Below are 18,442 nucleotides of genomic sequence, written 5' to 3'. Positions count from 1 at the left end.
GTGGAGTGGTAGGGGTGGAGTGGTAGGGGTGGAGTGGTAGGGGTGGAGTGGTAGGGTAGAGTGGTAGGTGTAGAGTGGTAGGGGTGGAGTGGTAGGGGTAGAGTGGTAGGGGTGAAGTGGTAGGGGTGGAGTGGTAGGTGTGGAGTGGTAGGTGCGTTGAGTGGTAGGTGTGGAGTGGTAGGGGTGGAGTGGTAGGGGTGGAGTGGTAGGGGTGGAGTGGTAGGGATAGAGTGGTAGGGGTTGAGTGGTAGGGGTGGAGTGGTAGGGGTGGAGTGGTAGGGGTGGAGTGGTAGGTGTGGAGTGGTAGTTGTAGAGTGGTAGGTGTGGAGTGGTAGGTGTGGAGTGGTAGGTGTGGAGTGGTAGGTGTGGAGTGGTAGGGGTGGAGTGGTAGGGGTGGATTGGTAGGTGTAGAGTGGTAGGGTGGAGTGGTAGAGGTGGAGTGGTAGGGGTGGAGTGGTAGGGGTGGAGTGGTAGGGGTGGAGTGGTAGGGGTGGATTGTTAGGGGTAGAGTGTTAGGGGTAGAGTGTTAGGGGTAGAGTGGTAGGGGTAGAGTGGTAGGGGTAGAGTGGTAGGGGTAGAGTGGTAGGTGCAGAGTGGTAGGTGCAGAGTGGTAGGTGCAGAGTGGTAGGTGCAGAGTGGTAGGTGCAGAGTGGTAGGTGCAGAGTGGTAGAGGTGGAGTGGTAGGGGTGGAGTGGTAGGGGTGGAGTGGTAGGAGTGGTAGGTGTGGAGTGGTAGGGGTGGAGTGGTAGGTGTTGAGTGGTAGGGGTGGAGTGGTAGGGTACAGTGGTAGGGGTGGAGTGGCAGGGGTAGAGTGGTAGGGGTGGAGTGGTAGGTGTGGAGTGGTAGGTGTGGAGTGGTAGGTGTCGAGTGGTAGGGGTGGAGTGGTAGGTGTGGAGTGGTAGGTGTAGAGTGGCAGGGGTGGAGTGGCAGGGGTGGAGTGGCAGGTGTGGAGTGGTAGGGGTGGAGTGGTAGGGGTGGAGTTGTAGGGGTGCAGTGGTAGGGGTGGAATGGTAGAGGTGGAGTGGTACGGGTGGAGTGGTAGGGGTGGAGTGGTAGGGTGGAGTGGTAGGGTAGAGTGGTAGGGGTGAAGTGGTAGGGGTGGAGTGGTAGGGGTGGAGTGGTAGGTGTGGAGTGGTAGGTGCGTTGAGTGGTAGGTGTGGAGTGGTAGGGGTGGAGTGGTAGGGGTGGAGTGGTAGGGGTGGAGTGGTAGGGATAGAGTGGTAGGGGTTGAGTGGTAGGGGTGGAGTGGTAGGTGTGGAGTGGTAGGGGTGGAGTGGTAGGTGTGGAGTGGTAGGTGTGGAGTGGTAGGTGTGGAGTGGTAGGTGTGGAGTGGTAGGGGTGGAGTGGTAGGTGTAGAGTGGTAGGGTGGAGTGGTAGAGGTGGAGTGGTAGGGTTGGAGTGGTAGGGGTGGAGTGGTAGGGGTGGAGTGGTAGGGGTAGAGTGGTAGGGGTGGAGTGGTAGGGGTAGAGTGGTAGGGGTGGAGTGGTAGGGGTAGAGTGGTAGGGGTGGAGTGGTAGGTGTAGAGTGGTAGGTGTAGAGTGGTAGGGGTAGAGTGGTAGGGGTAGAGTGGTAGGTGTAGAGTGGTAGGTGTAGAGTGGTAGGGGTGGAGTGGTAGGGGTAGAGTGGTAGGGGTGGAGTGGTAGGGGTAGAGTGGTAGGGGTGGAGTGGTAGGTGTAGAGTGGTAGGTGTAGAGTGGTAGGTGTAGAGTGGTAGGGGTGGAGTGGTAGGGGTGGAGTGGTAGGTGTAGAGTGGTAGGTGTGGAGTGGTAGGGGTGGAGTGGTAGGGGTGGAGTGGTAGGGGTGGAGTGGTAGGGGTGGAGTGGTAGGGGTGGAGTGGTAGGGGTAGAGTGTTAGGGGTAGAGTGTTAGGGGTAGAGTGTTAGGGGTAGAGTGTTAGGGGTAAAGTGGTAGGGGTAGAGTGGTAGGGGTAGAGTGGTAGGGGTAGAGTGGTAGGGGTAGAGTGGTAGGGGTAGAGTGGTAGGTGCAGAGTGGTAGGTGCAGAGTGGTAGGTGCAGAGTGGTAGGTGCAGAGTGGTAGGTGCAGAGTGGTAGGGGTGGAGTGGTAGGGGTGGAGTGGTAGGGGTGGAGTGGTAGGGGTGGAGTGGTAGGAGTGGTAGGTGTGGAGTGGTAGGGGTGGAGTGGTAGGTGTTGAGTGGTAGGGGTGGAGTGGTAGGGGTGGAGTGGTAGGGGTAGAGTGGTAGGGGTGGAGTGGTAGCGGTGGAGTGGTAGCGGTGGAGTGGTAGGTGTGGAGTGGTAGGTGTGGAGTGGTAGGGGTGGAGTGGTAGGTGTGGAGTGGTAGGGGTGGAGTGGTAGGGGTGGAGTGGTAGGGGTGGAGTGGTAGGGGTGGAGTGGTAGGTGCGGTGTGGTAGGTGCGGAGTGGTAGGTGCGGAGTGGTAGGGGTGGAGTGGTAGGTGTAGAGTGGCAGGGGTGGAGTGGCAGGGGTGGAGTGGCAGGTGTGGAGTGGTAGGTGTGGAGTGGCAGGGGTGGAGTGGCAGGGGTGGAGTGGTAGGGGTGGAGTGGTAGGGGTGGAGTGGTAGGGGTGGAGTGGTAGGGGTGGAGTGGTAGGGGTGGAGTGGTAGGTGTGGAGTGGTAGGGTGGAGTGGTAGGGGTGGAGTGGTAGGTGTGGAGTGGTAGGTGTGGAGTGGTAGGTGTGGAGTGGTAGGGTAGAGTGGTAGGTGTGGAGTGGTAGGGGTGGAGTGGTAGGTGTGGAGTGGTAGGGGTGCAGTGGTAGGGGTGGAATGGTAGAGGTGGAATGGTAGAGGTGGAGTGGTACGGGTGGAGTGGTAGGTGTGGAGTGGTACGGGTGGAGTGGTAGGTGTGGAGTGGTAGGGGTGGAGTGGTAGGTGTGGAGTGGTAGGGGTGGAGTGGTAGGGTGGAGTGGTAGGTGTGGAGTGGTAGGGATGGAGTGGTAGGGGTGGAGTGGTAGGGGTAGAGTGGTAGGGGTGGAGTGGTAGGGGTGGAGTGGTAGGTGTGGAGTGGTAGGGATAGAGTGGTAGGGGTGGAGTGGTAGGTGTGGAATTGTAGGTGTGGAGTGGTAGGGGTGGAGTGGTAGGGGTGGAGTGGTACGGGTGGAGTGGTAGGGGTGGAGTGGTAGGTGTGGAGTGGTAGGGATAGAGTGGTAGGGGTGGAGTGGTAGGTGTGGAGTGGTAGGGGTGGAGTGGTAGGGGTGGAGTGGTAGGGGTGGAGTGGTAGGTGTGGAGTCGTAGTGGTGGAGTGGTAGGGGTGGAGTGGTAGGTGTGGAGTGGTAGGGGTAGAGTGGTAGGGGTGGAGTGGTAGGGGTGGAATGGTAGAGGTGGAGTGGTAGAGGTGGAGTGGTACGGGTGGAGTGGTAGGTGTGGAGTGGTACGGGTGGAGTGGTAGGTGTGGAGTGGTAGGGGTGGAGTGGTAGGTGTGGAGTGGTAGGGGTGGAGTGGTAGGGATGGAGTGGTAGGGATGGAGTGGTAGGGGTGGAGTGGTAGGGGTGGAGTGGTAGGTGTGGAGTGGTAGGGGTGGAGTGGTAGGGGTGGAGTGGTAGGGGTGGAGTGGCAGGGGTAGAGTGGCAGGGGTAGAGTGGTAGGGGTGGAGTGGTAGGGGTAGAGTGGTAGAGTGGTAGAGTGGTAGGGCTGGAGTGGTAGGTGTGGAGTGGTAGGTGTGGAGTGGTAGGTGTAGAGTGGTAGGTGTGGAGTGGTAGGTGTGGAGTGGTAGGTGTGGAGTGGTAGGGGTGGAGTGGTAGGGTGGAGTGGTAGAGGTGGAGTGGTAGGGGTGGAGTGGTAGGGGTGGAGTGGTAGGGGTAGAGTGGTAGGGGTGGAGTGGTAGGGGTGGAATGGTAGGGGTGGAGTGGTAGGTGTATAGTGGTAGGTGTAGAGTGGTAGGGGTAGAGTGGTAGGGGTAGAGTGGTAGGTGTAGAGTGGTAGGTGTAGAGTGGTAGGGGTGGAGTGGTAGGGGTAGAGTGGTAGGGGTGGAGTGGTAGGTGTAGAGTGGTAGGGGTGGAGTGGTAGGGGTGGAGTGGTAGGGGTGGAGTGGTAGGGGTAGAGTGGTAGGGGTGGAGTGGTAGGGGTAGAGTGGTAGGGGTGGAGTGGTAGGGGTGGAGTGGTAGGTGTAGAGTGGTAGGGGTAGAGTGGTAGGTGTAGAGTGGTAGGTGTAGAGTGGTAGGGGTGGAGTGGTAGGGGTGGAGTGGTAGGGGTGGAGTGGTAGGGGTGGAGTGGTAGGGGTGGAGTGGTAGGGGTGGAGTGGTAGGTGTGGAGTGGTAGGGGTGGAGTGGTAGGGGTAGAGTGGTAGGTGTAGAGTGGTAGGGGTGGAGTGGTAGGGGTGTAGTGGTAGGTGTAGAGTGGTAGGGTGGAGTGGTAGGGGTGGAGTGGTAGGGGTGGAGTGGTAGGGGTGGAGTGGTAGGTGTGGAGTGGTAGGGTTGGAGTGGTAGGGGTGGAGGGGTAGGTGCAGAGTGGTAGGTGCAGAGTGGTAGAGGTGGAGTGGTAGGGTAGAGTGGTAGGGGTGGAGTGGTAGGGGTGGAGTGGTAGGTGTGGAGTGGTAGGTGTGGAGTGGTAGGGGTGGAGTGGTAGGTGTGGAGTGGTAGGTGTGGAGTGGTAGGTGTAGAGTAGTAGTGGTAGGGGTGGAGTGGTAGGGGTAGAGTGGTAGGTGTAGAGTGGTAGGGGTAGAGTGGTAGGGGTGGAGTGGTAGGGGTGGAGTGGTAGGTGTAGAGTGGTAGGGGTGGAGTGGTAGGGGTGGAGTGGTAGGGGTGGAGTGGTAGGTGTAGAGTGGTAGGGGTGGAGTGGTAGGGGTGGAGTGGTAGGGGTAGAGTGATAGGGGTAGAGTGATAGGGGTAGAGTGGTAGGGGTGGAGTGGTAGGGGTAGAGTGGTAGGGGTGGAGTGGTAGGGGTGGAGTGGTAGGTGTGGAGTGGTAGGTGTGGAGTGGTAGGTGTGGAGTGGTAGGTGTGGAGTGGTAGGTGTAGAGTAGTAGGGGTAGGGGTGGAGTGGTAGGGGTAGAGTGGTAGGGGTAGAGTGGTAGGGGTGGAGTGGTAGGGGTGGAGTGGTAGGGGTGGAGTGGTAGGGGTAGAGTGGTAGGGGTGGAGTGGTAGGGGTGGAGTGGTAGGGGTGGAGTGGTAGGTTTGGAGTGGTAGGGGTGGAGTGGTAGGGGTGGAGTGGTAGGGGTGGAGTGGTAGGGGTGGAGTGGTAGGGGTGCAGTGGTAGGTGTGGAGTGGTAGGGGTGGAGTGGTAGGGGTGGAGTGGTAGGGGTGCAGTGGTAGGGGTGGAGTGGTAGGGGTAGAGTGGAAGGGGTGGAGTGGTAGGGGTAGAGTGGTAGAGTGGTAGTGGTGGAGTGGTAGGTGTGGAGTGGTGGGTGTGGAGTGGTAGGTGTGGAGTGGTAGGTGTAGAGTGGTAGGGGTGGAGTGGTAGAGTGGTAGAGTGGTAGGGGTGGAGTGGTAGGGTGGAGTGGTGGGTGTGGAGTGGTAGGTGTGGAGTGGTAGGTGTAGAGTGGTAGGGGTGGAGTGGTAGAGTGGTAGAGTGGTAGGTGTGGAGTGGTAGGGGTGGAGTGGTAGGGGTGGAGTGGTAGGGGTGGAGTGGTAGGTGTGGAGTGGTAGGGGTGGAGTGGTAGGTGTGGAGTGGTAGGTGTGGAGTGGTAGGGGTGGAGTGGTAGGTGTGGAGTGGTAGGGGTGGAGTGGTAGGGGTGGAGTGGTAGGTGTAGAGTGGTAGGGGTGGAGTGGTAGGGGTGGAGTGGTAGGGGTGGAGTGGTAGGTGTGGAGTGGTAGGTGGGTGGAGTGGTAGGTGGGTGGAGTGGTAGGGGTGGAGTGGTAGGGGTGCAGTGGTAGGTGTGGAGTGGTAGGTGTGGAGTGGTAGGTGTGGAGTGGTAGGGTAGAGTGGTAGGTGGTTGGAGTGGTAGGTGGGTGGAGTGGTAGGGGTGGAGTGGTAGGGGTGGAGTGGTAGGTGTGGAGTGGTAGGTGTGGAGTGCTAGGTGTGGAGTGGTAGGGTAGAGTGGTAGGTGTGGAGTGGTAGGGGTATAGTGGTAGGGGTGGAGTGGTAGGTGTCGAGTGGTAGGGGTGCAGTGGTAGGGGTGGAATGGTAGAGGTGGAATGGTAGAGGTGGAGTGGTACGGGTGGAGTGGTAGGTGTGGAGTGGTACGGGTGGAGTGGTAGGTGTGGAGTGGTAGGTGTGGAGTGGTAGGTGTGGAGTGGTAGGGGTGGAGTGGTAGGGTAGAGTGGTAGGGGTGGAGTGGTAGGTGTGGAGTGGTAGGGATGGAGTGGTAGGGGTGGACTGGTAGGGGTAGAGTGGTAGGGGTGGAGTGGTAGGTGTGGAGTGGTAGGTGTGGAGTGGTAGGGGTGGAGTGGTAGGGGTGGAGTGGTACGGGTGGAGTGGTAGGGGTGGAGTGGTAGGTGTGGAGTGGTAGGGATAGAGTGGTAGGGGTAGAGTGGTAGGTGTGGAGTGGTAGGGGTGGAGTGGTAGGGGTGGAGTGGTAGGTGTGGAGTGGTAGGGGTGGAGTGGTAGGGGTGGAGTGGTAGGTGTGGAGTGGTAGGGGTAGAGTGGTAGGTGTGGAGTGGTAGGTGTGGAGTGGTAGGGGTAGAGTGGTAGGGGTAGAGTGGTAGGGGTAGAGTGGTAGGGGTGGAGTGGTAGGTGTAGAGTGGTAGGGGTGGAGTGGTAGGTGTGGAGTGGTAGGGGTGGAGTGGTAGGGTGGAGTGGTAGGGTGGAGTGGTAGGTGTGGAGTGGTAGGTGTGGAGTGGTAGGTGTGGAGTGGTAGGGTAGAGTGGTAGGTGTGGAGTGGTAGGTGTAGAGTGGTAGGGTAGAGTGGTAGGGTAGAGTGGTAGGTGTGGAGTGGTAGGTGGGTGGAGTGGTAGGTGTGGAGTGGTAGGGGTGGAGTGGTAGGTGTGGAGTGGTAGGGGTGGAGTGGTAGGGTAGAGTGGTAGGGGTGGAGTGGTAGGTGTGGAGTGGTAGGGGTGGAGTGGTAGGTGTAGAGTGGTAGGGTAGAGTGGTAGGGTGGAGTGGTAGGGGTGGAGTGGTAGGGGTGGAGTGGTAGGGGTGGAGTGGTAGGGTGGAGTGGTAGGTGTGGAGTGGTAGGGGTGGAGTGGTAGGTGTAGAGTGGTAGGGTAGAGTGGTAGGGTGGAGTGGTAGGGGTGGAGTGGTAGGGGTGGAGTGGTAGGGGTGCAGTGGTAGGGGGGGAGTGGTAGGGGTGGAGTGGTAGGGGTGGAGTGGTAGGGGTGGAGTGGTAGGGGTGGAGTGGTAGGGGTAGAGTGGAAGGGGTGGAGTGGTAGGGGTAGAGTGGTAGAGTGGTAGTGGTGGAGTGGTAGGTGTGGAGTGGTGGGTGTGGAGTGGTAGGTGTGGAGTGGTAGGTGTAGAGTGGTAGGGGTGGAGTGGTAGAGTGGTAGAGTGGTAGGGGTGGAGTGGTAGGGTGGAGTGGTGGGTGTGGAGTGGTAGGTGTGGAGTGGTAGGTGTAGAGTGGTAGGGGTGGAGTGGTAGAGTGGTAGAGTGGTAGGTGTGGAGTGGTAGGGGTGGAGTGGTAGGGGTGGAGTGGTAGGGGTGGAGTGGTAGGTGTGGAGTGGTAGGGGTGGAGTGGTAGGTGTGGAGTGGTAGGTGTGGAGTGGTAGGGGTGGAGTGGTAGGTGTGGAGTGGTAGGGGTGGAGTGGTAGGGGTGGAGTGGTAGGTGTAGAGTGGTAGGGGTGGAGTGGTAGGGGTGGAGTGGTAGGGGTGGAGTGGTAGGTGGGTGGAGTGGTAGGTGGGTGGAGTGGTAGGGGTGGAGTGGTAGGGGTGGAGTGGTAGGTGTGGAGTGGTAGGTGTGGAGTGGTAGGTGTGGAGTGGTAGGGTAGAGTGGTAGGTGGGTGGAGTGGTAGGTGGGTGGAGTGGTAGGGGTGGAGTGGTAGGGGTGGAGTGGTAGGTGTGGAGTGGTAGGTGTGGAGTGCTAGGTGTGGAGTGGTAGGGTAGAGTGGTAGGTGTGGAGTGGTAGGGGTATAGTGGTAGGGGTGGAGTGGTAGGTGTCGAGTGGTAGGGGTGCAGTGGTAGGGGTGGAATGGTAGAGGTGGAATGGTAGAGGTGGAGTGGTACGGGTGGAGTGGTAGGTGTGGAGTGGTACGGGTGGAGTGGTAGGTGTGGAGTGGTAGGTGTGGAGTGGTAGGGGTGGAGTGGTAGGGTAGAGTGGTAGGGGTGGAGTGGTAGGTGTGGAGTGGTAGGGATGGAGTGGTAGGGGTGGACTGGTAGGGGTAGAGTGGTAGGGGTGGAGTGGTAGGTGTGGAGTGGTAGGTGTGGAGTGGTAGGGGTGGAGTGGTAGGGGTGGAGTGGTACGGGTGGAGTGGTAGGGGTGGAGTGGTAGGTGTGGAGTGGTAGGGATAGAGTGGTAGGGGTAGAGTGGTAGGTGTGGAGTGGTAGGGGTGGAGTGGTAGGGGTGGAGTGGTAGGTGTGGAGTGGTAGGGGTGGAGTGGTAGGGGTGGAGTGGTAGGGGTGGAGTGGTAGGTGTGGAGTGGTAGGGGTAGAGTGGTAGGTGTGGAGTGGTAGGTGTGGAGTGGTAGGGGTAGAGTGGTAGGGGTAGAGTGGTAGGGGTAGAGTGGTAGGGGTGGAGTGGTAGGTGTGGAGTGGTAGGTGTGGAGTGGTAGGGGTGGAGTGGTAGGGGTGGAGTGGTAGGGGTAGAGTGGTAGGGGTGGAGTGGTAGGGGTGGAGTGGTAGGTGTGGAGTGGTAGGGATGGAGTGGTAGGGGTGGAGTGGTAGGGGTAGAGTGGTAGGGGTGGAGTGGTAGGGGTGGAGTGGTAGGTGTGGAGTGGTAGGGATGGAGTGGTAGGGGTGGAGTGGTAGGGGTGGAGTGGTAGGGGTGGAGTGGTAGGGGTGGAGTGGTAGGGGTGGAGTGGTAGGTGTGGAGTGGTAGGGATAGAGTGGTAGGGGTAGAGTGGTAGGTGTGGAGTGGTAGGGGTGGAGTGGTAGGGGTGGAGTGGTAGGTGTGGAGTCGTAGTGGTAGAGTGGTAGGGGTGGAGTGGTAGGGATGGAGTGGTAGGTGTGGAGTGGTAGGTGTGGAGTGGTAGGGTAGAGTGGTAGGGGTAGAGTGGTAGGGGTAGAGTGGTAGGGGTGGAGTGGTAGGGGTGGAGTGGTAGGTGTGGAGTGGTAGGGGTAGAGTGGTAGGGGTAGAGTGGTAGGGGTAGAGTGGTAGGTGTGGAGTGGTAGGTGTGGAGTGGTAGGGGTGGAGTGGTAGGGTAGAGTGGTAGGTGTGGAGTGGTAGGGGTGGAGTGGTAGGGGTGGAATGGTAGAGGTGGAGTGGTAGAGGTGGAGTGGTACGGGTGGAGTGGTAGGTGTGGAGTGGTACGGGTGGAGTGGTAGGTGTGGAGTGGTAGGTGTGGAGTGGTAGGTGTGGAGTGGTAGGGGTGGAGTGGTAGGGTAGAGTGGTAGGGGTGGAGTGGTAGGTGTGGAGTGGTAGGGATGGAGTGGTAGGGGTGGACTGGTAGGGGTAGAGTGGTAGGGGTGGAGTGGTAGGTGTGGAGTGGTAGGTGTGGAGTGGTAGGGGTGGAGTGGTAGGGGTGGAGTGGTACGGGTGGAGTGGTAGGGGTGGAGTGGTAGGTGTGGAGTGGTAGGGATAGAGTGGTAGGGGTAGAGTGGTAGGTGTGGAGTGGTAGGGGTGGAGTGGTAGGGGTGGAGTGGTAGGTGTGGAGTGGTAGGGGTGGAGTGGTAGGGGTGGAGTGGTAGGTGTGGAGTGGTAGGGGTAGAGTGGTAGGTGTGGAGTGGTAGGGGTAGAGTGGTAGGGGTAGAGTGGTAGGGGTAGAGTGGTAGGGGTGGAGTGGTAGGTGTGGAGTGGTAGGTGTGGAGTGGTAGGTGTGGAGTGGTAGGGTAGAGTGGTAGGGGTGGAGTGGTAGGGGTGGAGTGGTAGGTGTGGAGTGGTAGGGGTGGAATGGTAGAGGTGGAATGGTAGAGGTGGAATGGTAGAGGTGGAGTGGTACGGGTGGAGTGGTAGGTGTGGAGTGGTAGGTGGGTGGAGTGGTAGGTGTGGAGTGGTAGGGGTGGAGTGGTAGGTGTGGAGTGGTAGGGGTGGAGTGGTAGGGTAGAGTGGTAGGGGTGGAGTGGTAGGTGTGGAGTGGTAGGAATGGAGTGGTAGGGGTGGAGTGGTAGGGGTAGAGTGGTAGGGGTGGAGTGGTAGGGGTGGAGTGGTAGGTGTGGAGTGGTAGGGATGGAGTGGTAGGGGTGGAGTGGTAGGTGTGGAGTGGTAGGTGTGGAGTGGTAGGGGTGGAGTGGTAGGGGTGGAGTGGTAGGGGTGGAGTGGTAGGTGTGGAGTGGTAGGGTAGAGTGGTAGGGGTAGAGTGGTAGGGGTAGAGTGGTAGGGATAGAGTGGTAGGGGTGGAGTGGTAGGGGTGGAGTGGTAGGTGTGGAGTGGTAGGGGTAGAGTGGTAGGGGTAGAGTGGTAGGGGTAGAGTGGTAGGTGTGGAGTGGTAGGTGTGGAGTGGTAGGGGTGGAGTGGTAGGGTAGAGTGGTAGGTGTGGAGTGGTAGGGGTGGAGTGGTAGGGGTTGAATGGTAGAGGTGGAGTGGTAGAGGTGGAGTGGTACGGGTGGAGTGGTAGGTGTGGAGTGGTACGGGTGGAGTGGTAGGTGTGGAGTGGTAGGGGTGGAGTGGTAGGTGTGGAGTGGTAGGGGTGGAGTGGTAGGGATGGAGTGGTAGGGGTGGAGTGGTAGGGGTGGAGTGGTAGGGGTGGAGTGGTAGGGGTGGAGTGGTAGGGGTGGAGTGGTAGGGGTGGAGTGGCAGGGGTAGAGTGGTAGGGGTGGAGTGGTAGGGGTAGAGTGGTAGAGTGGTAGGGGTGGAGTGGTAGGGGTGGAGTGGTAGGGGTTGAGTGGTAGGGGTGGAGTGGTAGGTGTGGAGTGGTAGGTGTGGAGTGGTAGGTGTGGAGTGGTAGGTGTGGAGTGGTAGGGGTGGAGTGGTAGGTGTAGAGTGGTAGGGTGGAGTGGTAGAGGTGGAGTGGTAGGGGTGGAGTGGTAGGGGTGGAGTGGTAGGGGTAGAGTGGTAGGGGTGGAGTGGTAGGGGTAGAGTGGTAGGGGTGGAGTGGTAGGTGTAGAGTGGTAGGGGTAGAGTGGTAGGGGTAGAGTGGTAGGGGTGGAGTGGTAGGTGTAGAGTGGTAGGTGTGGAGTGGTAGGTGTGTAGTGGTAGGTGTGTAGTGGTAGGTGTGGAGTGGTAGGTGTGGAGTGGTAGGGGTGGAGTGGTTGGGTGGAGTGGTTGGGTGGAGTGGTAGGGGTGGAGTGGTAGGTGTGGAGTGGTAGGTGTGGAGTGGTAGGTGTAGAGTGGTAGGGGTGGAGTGGTAGGGGTGGAGTGGTAGGGTTGGAGTGGTAGGTGTGGAGTGGTAGGTGTGGAGTGGTAGGTGTGGAGTGGTAGGTGTGGAGTGGTAGGGGTGGAGTGGTAGGGGTGGAGTGGTAGGTGTGGAGTGGTAGGTGTGGAGTGGTAGGGGTGGAGTGGTAGGGGTGGAGTGGTAGGGGTAGATTGGCAGGGGTAGTGGTAGTGGTGGGGGTGGAGTGGTAGGGGTAGAGTGGTAGGGGTGGAGTGGTAGGGGTGGAGTGGTAGGTGTGGAGTGGTAGGGGTGGAGTGGTAGGGGTGGAGTGGTAGGGGTAGATTGGCAGGGGTAGTGGTAGTGGTGGGGGTGGAGTGGTAGGGGTAGAGTGGTAGGGGTGGAGTGGTAGGGGTGGAGTGGTAGGGGTAGAGTGGTAGGGGCGGAGTGGTAGGGGTGGAGTGGTAGGGGTAGAGTGGTAGGTGTAGAGTGGTAGGTGTAGAGTGGTAGGGGTGGAGTGGTAGGTGTAGAGTGGTAGGGGTAGAGTGGTAGGGGTGGAGTGGTAGGGGTGGAGTGGTAGGTGTGGAGTGGTAGGTGTAGAGTGGTAGGGGTGGAGTGGTAGGGGTGGAGTGGTAGGGGTGGAGTGGTAGGGGTAGAGTGGTAGGGGTAGAGTGGTAGGTGTGGAGTGGTAGGTGTAGAGTGGTAGGGTAGAGTGGTACGGGTGGAGTGGTAGGTGTAGAGTGGTAGGGGTAGAGTGGTAGGGGTGGAGTGGTAGGGGTGGAGTGGTAGGTGTGGAGTGGTAGGTGTAGAGTGGTAGGGTAGAGTGGTAGGGGTGGAGTGGTAGGTGTAGAGTGGTAGGGGTAGAGTGGTAGGGGTGGAGTGGTAGGGGTGGAGTGGTAGGTGTGGAGTGGTAGGTGTAGAGTGGTAGGGGTGGAGTGGTAGGGGTGGAGTGGTAGGGGTAGAGTGGTAGGGGTAGAGTGGTAGGTGTGGAGTGGTAGGTGTAGAGTGGTAGGGTAGAGTGGTAGGGGTGGAGTGGTAGGTGTCGAGTGGTAGGGGTGTAGTGGTAGGGGTGGAGTGGTGACTCCACGTCGTGGAATCTGCCTCGCTGTGTCTCCCACTATCTGTCTCTCCCTTTCACTCACACCCCTTCCTCTCTCAAATAAACAAAACACAGACAAAGATCCCCCAGGTAGCCTCTAGCAGGCTGTAGGGGCAAGGGCTGTCAGTAGCACCCACACACAGACAAAGATCCCCCGTGTAGCCTCTAGCAGGCTGTAGGGGCAAGTGCTGTCAGTAGCACCTACACACAGACAAAGATCCCCCGTGTAGCCTCTAGCAGGCTGTAGGGGCAAGTGCTGTGAGTGGCACCTACACACAGACAAAGATCCCCCGTGTAGCCTCTAGCAGGCTGTTGGGGCAAGTGCTGTCAGTAGCACCTACACACACAGACAAAGATCCCCCGTGTAGCCTCTAGCAGGCTGTAGGGGCAAGTGCTGTTACTAGCGAACGAGTGAACGAGCGGGGTGAGTGTGAACAGCACTTGCCCCTTACGGCCCTGTCTGTGTGGGCTACCTGGGGGAGCTTTGTCTGTGTCTGACTGTCGCCCATTCCCCACAACCCTCAAAAGTCCGGTGTTGTTGCGGGTTTCGTTATCATTGTCGCCAGATGCCTGAGTCTAAAACCCTATACAATCCTATATAACCCTATAGGTACTCTAGTCTGCTTATATGAGCCCATAAAACCCTATACAATCCTATATAACCATATAGGTACTCTCGTCTGCTTCTATGAGCCCATAAAACCCTTTACAAACCTATATAACTCAATGGGTACCCTAGTCTGCCTCTATGAGCCCATAAAACCCTTTACAATCCTATATAACCATATAGGAACCCTAGTCTGGTTCTGTGAGCCCATAAAACCCTTTACAATCCTATATAACTCAATGGGTACCCTCGTCTGCCTCTATGAGCCCATAAAACCCTTTACAATCCTGTATAACCATATAGGTACCCTAGTCTGGTTCTGTGAGCCCATAAAACCCTTTACAATCCTATTTAACTCAATGGGTACCCTTGTCTGCCTCTATGAGCCCATAAAACCCTTTACAATCCTATATAACCATATAGGAACCCTAGTCTGGTTCTGTGAGCCCATAAAACCCTTTACAATCCTATATAACTCAATGGGTACCCTAGTCTGCCTCTATGAGCCCATAAAACCCTTTACAATCCTGTATAACCATATAGGTACCCTAGTCTGCCCCTTTGAGCCCATAAAACCCTTTACAATCCTATATAACCATTTAGGAACCCTAGTCTGGTTCTGTGAGCCCATAAAACCCTTTACAATCCTAAATAACTATATAGGAACCCTAGTCTTGTTCTATGAGCCCATAAAACCCTATACAATCCTATATAACCATATAGGTACCCTAGTCTGGTTCTGTGAGCCCATAAAACCCTATACAATCTTATATAACCATATCGGTACCCTAGTCTGCCTTTTTGAGCCCATAAAACCCTTTACAATCCTATATAACTATATAGGTACCCTAGTCTGCCTCTATGAGCCCATAAACCCCTTTACAATCCTATATAACTATATAGGTACCCTAGTCTGCCTATATGAGCCCATAAACCCCTATACAATCCTATATCTCAATGGGTACCGCAGTCTGGCTCTATGAGCCCTAAAACCATTTACAATCCTATATAACCATATAGGTACCCGAGTCTGGTTCTGTGAGCCCATAAAACCCTATACAATCCTATATAACTCAGTGGATACCCTAATCTGCCCCTATGAGCCCATAAAACCCTTTACAATCCTATATCTCAATGGGTACCCTAGTCTGGCTCTGTGAGTCCATAAAACCCTATACAAGCCTATATAACTATGTAGGAACCCTAGTCTGCCTCTATGAGCCCATAAACCCCTTTACAATCGTATATAACCACATAGGTACCCTAGTCTGCCTCTATGAGCCCATAAACCCCTATACAATCCTATATAAATATATAGGAACCGTAATCTGGCTCTATGAGCCCATAAAACCCTATACAATCCTATATAACTCAAGGGGTACCCTAGTCTGGCTCTATGAGGCCATAAACCCTATACAATCCTATATCCCTCAAGGGGTACCCTAGTCTGGCTCTATGTGCCCATAAAACCCTATACAATCCTATATAACTATACAGGAACCCTAGTCTGGTTCTATGAGCCCATAAAACCCTATACAATCCTATAAAACTATAGGAACCCTAGTTTGGCTCTATGAGCCCATAAAACCCTATACAATCCTATAAAACTATAGGAACCCTAGTCTGGCTCTATGAGCCCATAAAACCCTATACAATCCTATCTATATAACTATATATGAACCCTAGTCTGGCTCTATGAGCCCATAAAACCCTATACAATCCTATATAACCATATAGGAACCCTAGTCTGGTTCTATGAGCCCATAAAACCCTATACAATCCTATATAACTATATAGGAACCCTAGTCTGGCTCTATGAGCCCATAAAACCCTATACAATCCTATATAACTATATAGGAACCCTAGTCTTCGTCTATGAGCCCATAAAACCATTTACAATCCTATATAACTATATAGGTACCCTAGTCTGTCTCTATGAGCCCATAAACCCATTTACAATCCTATATAATTATATAGGTACCCTAGTCTGCCTCTATGAGCCCATAAACCCCTTTTACAATCCTATATAACCATATATGAACCCTAGTCTGGCTCTATGAGCCCATAAAACCCTATACAATCCTATCTATATAACTATATATGAACCCTAGTCTGGCTCTATGAGCCCATAAAACCCTATACAATCCTATATAACCATATATGAACCCTAGTCTGGCTCTATGAGCCCATAAAACCCTATACAATCCTATAAAACTATAGGAACCCTAGTCTGGCTCTATGAGCCCATAAAACCCTATACAATCCTATCTATATAACTATATATGAACCCTAGTCTGGCTCTATGAGCCCATAAAACCCTATACAATCCTATATAACCATATAGGAACCCTAGTCTGGTTCTATGAGCCCATAAAACCCTATACAATCCTATATAACTATATAGGAACCCTAGTCTGGCTCTATGAGCCCATAAAACCCTATACAATCCTATATAACTATATAGGAACCCTAGTCTTCGTCTATGAGCCCATAAAACCATTTACAATCCTATATAACTATATAGGTACCCTAGTCTGTCTCTATGAGCCCATAAACCCATTTACAATCCTATATAACTATATAGGTACCCTAGTCTGCCTCTATGAGCCCATAAACCCCTTTACAATCCTATATAACCACATAGGTACCCTAGTCTGCCTCTATGAGCCCATAAACCCCTATACAATCCTATATAACTATATAGGAACCGTAGTCTGGTTCTGTGAGCCCATAAAACCCTTTACAATCCTATATAACCATATGGGTACCCTAGTCTGCCTTTTTAAGCCCATAAAACCCTTTACAATCCTATATAACTATATAGGAACCCTAGTCTGGCTCTATGAGCCCATAAAACCCTATACAATCCTATATAACTATATAGGTACCCTAGTCTGCCTCTATGAGCCCATAAAGCCCTATACAATCCTATATAACTATATAGGAACCCTAGTCTGCCTCTATGAGCCCATAAAACCCTATACAATCCTATATAACCATATAGGTACCCTAGTCTGGTTCTGTGAGCCCATAAAACCCTATACAATCCTATATAACCATATAGGTACCCTAGTCTGCCTCTATGAGCCCATAAAACCCTATACAATCCTATATAACCATATAGGTACCCTAGTCTGGCTCTATGAGCCCATAAAACCCTATACAATCCTATGAAACTATAGGAACCCTAGTCTGGCTCTATGAGCCCATAAAACCCTATACAATCCTATCTATATAACTATATATGAACCCTAGTCTGGCTCTATGAGCCCATAAAACCCTATACAATCCTATATAACCATATATGAACCCTAGTCTGGCTCTATGAGCCCATAAAACCCTATGCAATCCTATAAAACTATAGGAACCCTAGTCTGGCTCTATGAGCCCATAAAACCCTATACAATCCTATCTATATAACTATATATGAACCCTAGTCTGGCTCTATGAGCCCATAAAACCCTATACAATCCTATATAACCATATAGGAACCCTAGTCTGGTTCTATGAGCCCATAAAACCCTATACAATCCTATATAACTATATAGGTACCCTAGTCTGCCTCTATGAGCCCATAAAACCCTATACAATCCTATATAACTATATAGGAACCCTAGTCTGCCTCTATGAGCCCATAAAACCCTATACAATCCTATATAACCATATAGGTACCCTAGTCTGGTTCTGTGAGCCCATAAACCCCTATACAATCCTATATAACTATATAGGAACCGTAGTCTGGCTCTATGATCCCATAAACCCCTTTACAATCCTATATAACCACATAGGTACCCTAGTCTGGCTCTATGAGCCCATAAAACCCTATACAATCCTATATAACTATCCTATAGCTGCCATATCCTCTCAGCCGTTTGAACCTTTAACGCCCCCCTAGCCCCGCCCCCCTTTCCCCCTCAGCCCCGCCCCTCGATCTCTCCCCAGCAGCCACCGCCCCCCTCCCATAGCCCCGCCCCTCACTTTCCCCCCTCCCTTCCGATGACGTCACCGCCAATGACGGAACGCCCGAGCCTCAACAAAAATGCGGAGCCGAGGGCTTCGTGACCAAATATGGGCATAGACCCCCACCAGGATGACGTCACCTGATGTTGGGGGGTGGGGGTAAGGGGGGGTCGGGGGGATGACCAAATATGGGCATAGACCCTGTGAGGATGACGTCACCTGAGTGAGAGGGTTAAAGGGAGGGGGGGGGATGACCAATATGGGCATAGAACCTGTGAAGATGACGTCACCTAATGGGGGGTAGAGGGGGTGGGTGGGGGGGATGATCAAATATGGGCATAGATGCCTGTGAGGATGACGTCACCTGGGGAGGAGGGAGGGGTTCGTGAAGGTGGTCGAGGGGGGGTGAGGGGGGATGTCCAAATATGGTCATAGCGCTTTGCGCGTGAGTGGGGAGTGGTGGTGCAGTGGTTAGCGCACTGTGTGTGTGTGAGTGGGGAGTGGTGGTGCAGTGGTTAGCGCACTGTGTGTGAGTGGGGAGCGGTGGTGCAGTGGTTAGCGCACTGTGTGTGAGTGGGGAGTGGTGGTGCAGTGGTTAGCGCACTGTGTGTGTGAGTGGGGAGCGGTGGTGCAGTGGTTAGCGCACTGTGTGTGAGTGAGTGGGGAGTGGTGGTGCAGTGGTTAGCGCACTGTGTGTGTGTAAGTAGGGAGTGGTGGTGCAGTGGTTAGCGCACTGTGTGTGAGTGGGGAGTGGTGGTGCAGTGGTTAGCGCACTGTGTGTGTGAGTGGGGAGTGGTGGTGCAGTGGTTAGCGCACTGTGTGTGTGTGTGGGGAGTGGTGGTGCAGTGGTTAGCGCACTGTGTGTGTGAGTGGGGAGCGGTGGTGCAGTGGTTAGCGCACTGTGTGTGTGAGTGGGGAGCGGTGGTGCAGTGGTTAGCGCACTGTGTGTGAGTGGGGAGTGGTGGTGCAGTGGTTAGCGCACTGTGTGTGTGTAGGGAGTGGTGGTGCAGTGGTTAGCGCACTGTGTGTGAGTGGGGAGTGGTGGTGCAGTGGTTAGCGCACTGTGTGTGTGAGTGGGGAGCGGTGGTGCAGTGGTTAGCGCACTGTGTGTGAGTGGGGAGTGGTGGTGCAGTGGTTAGCGCACTGTGTGTGTGTAGGGAGTGGTGGTGCAGTGGTTAGCGCACTGTGTGTGAGTGGGGAGTGGTGGTGCAGTGGTTAGCGCACTGTGTGTGAGTGGGGAGCCAAAAGCGGTTGAGCGGGCGTGGCGCTGGTCACCCCCCCCTTCCCCAAAGCCCCCTCCTCTTTGCACCATAACCCCGCCCACTAACCCACAAGGACCGCCCACTTTCTCCTCTAATCCCCGCCCACTTCTCCATTCCAATTTCCGCCCACTTCTTCCCAACCCCGCCCACTTTTCCATTTTAATCCCCGCCCACTTCTCTCAAATACACGCCCACTTTCCCCTTCCAATACACGCCCACTTTCTCCCCTAATCCCCGCCCACTTCTCTCCAATCCCCGCCCATTTCCTTCCATCCCCCCGCCCATTTTGACCTCTAATCCCTCCCGCCCACTTCTGTCCAATCCCCCCGCCCACTAT

This window comes from Petromyzon marinus, chromosome 75, assembly GCF_048934315.1.
Source record: "Petromyzon marinus isolate PM22_M1 ecotype Great Lakes invasive population chromosome 75, UKy_Petmar_22M1.pri1.0, whole genome shotgun sequence".
Classification (NCBI taxonomy): domain Eukaryota; kingdom Metazoa; phylum Chordata; class Hyperoartia; order Petromyzontiformes; family Petromyzontidae; genus Petromyzon; species Petromyzon marinus.
The sequence above is the reverse complement of the archived record's forward strand: the minus strand, read 5'-3'. Positions refer to the sequence as shown.